This window comes from Orycteropus afer, unplaced genomic scaffold (genome assembly GCF_000298275.1).
Source record: "Orycteropus afer afer isolate SDZICR_OR568_19922 unplaced genomic scaffold, OryAfe1.0 scaffold00147, whole genome shotgun sequence".
NCBI lineage: Eukaryota > Metazoa > Chordata > Mammalia > Tubulidentata > Orycteropodidae > Orycteropus > Orycteropus afer.
Window position 1 is genome coordinate 4,811,559 of NW_006921734.1, and position 1,648 is coordinate 4,813,206.

A 1,648-nucleotide genomic window follows, 5' to 3' on the forward strand; every position below is an offset into this window, starting at 1 on the left:
CCTCATAATCTGTAAGAATTTAAAAAGTTAAAATATTCACAACAGAATAAATCTATTACGAATCCCTCAACTTGCCACAGTTTCTCTCCTACAAGCAAGGCCATGCAAATATTCCAGAGTTTAGCACTGAACTAAGTATAACTCAATCCATGTATTACGATCTGTCCTACATCTGTTTTCTCAACTTTTTTTTTTTTAATTTTTTATTATGGTGGTCATATATCCTTCCCATATATCCCTCCCCCATCCCTTTTCTCAACTTTCCAAGTAAAGTTTAGGCCAACCAAGAATGAAAGACACAGACATATGATTAAATGCACACATGTGAACACACACATTTACATAACAAATTGTTGTTGTTGTTGTTGTTGTTCATTGATGCCAAGTCAGTTCCACCTCATGGTTACTCCATGTGTGTAGAGTGGAAGTGCTCCATAGTGTTTTCAAGGCTGTGAACTTTTGAAAGCAGATAGCCAGGCCTGTCTTCCAAAACACCTCTCACTGGATTTGAACTGCCAACCTTTCCGCTAGTAGTCAAGTTCTTAACCATTTATGCCACCCAAGGAATCTGCATATGACACAAAGACACTTACATAAATTTCTCTCCAACCTCACTTCACACACAGCCACTTGTGATTCCTTCAGTGGCCCTGAAATATATTCAGCAAAATCTTTTACAAATATATAAAGAATTGGACCTTCCAAATGCCCTTTTAAGACTGGACCTTTGCAACTAGAGAAGTAACTTTGAATAAATCTCTAAATAAATGTTATAAAATGAATCAGCAACACATAGAGCATAATTATAACACAAATTTCACTTGGTCCTTTCCTTTCATTTTGAGAAGACCACAAGCAGTAGTTTTCAAAGTCTGCAGAATACCAGGTTTTTCTGTATCTCTGGCAGCTATCTTTTCTTCAGCATCACAGCTTTCTTTACCTCCTTCAGGCATAACCATCAAAAACTTTAATCTGGAATTCCAAAGTATAAACAGATTAATTGGCTGGAAGCCATCTCCATAGAGAGCCCAAGAGGAAAAGAAGTCACCCTGGCTTTCCAAGACCAGGCAAAATATAAATAGTGTTTTTCTGAAGATTTGTGATAAAGAAAAAATAAACCAATGTATATAACTTTCTACTAATTTGAACTTGTTTTTGAATATCCAAAAGGAAGATACTTAAAAACTTGGGAATCTCAATAGGGGAGAAGTTTCCTCTGAGGGCATTTATTTGATTCCTAACTTCAAGTTCACATACCCTCCTCCATGTACCTATTATACTGATTCTGTGTCACCATTCATGACAGCAACCAGGATTTTCTTACAGGTATCTGTGCCAAACCAGACAAGGATGCATTCCTTAGAAAGTAAACATGATTCCTGACACTGTTTCATCTTCATTTTTCAGAATAATTTGATATATCACTTGTTGTTGTTGTTAGGTGCCGTCAAGTCGTTGCTGACTCACAGCGACCCCATGCACAGCAGGACGAAACACTGCCCGATCCCGCGCCAGCTCCACAATCCCTGCTATACTTGAGCCCATCATTGCAGCCACCGTGTCAATCCATCTCGTTGAAGGCCTCCCCCTCTTTCGTCTACCCTCCACCCTACCAAGCATGACATCCTTCTCCAAGGAATGGTCCCTT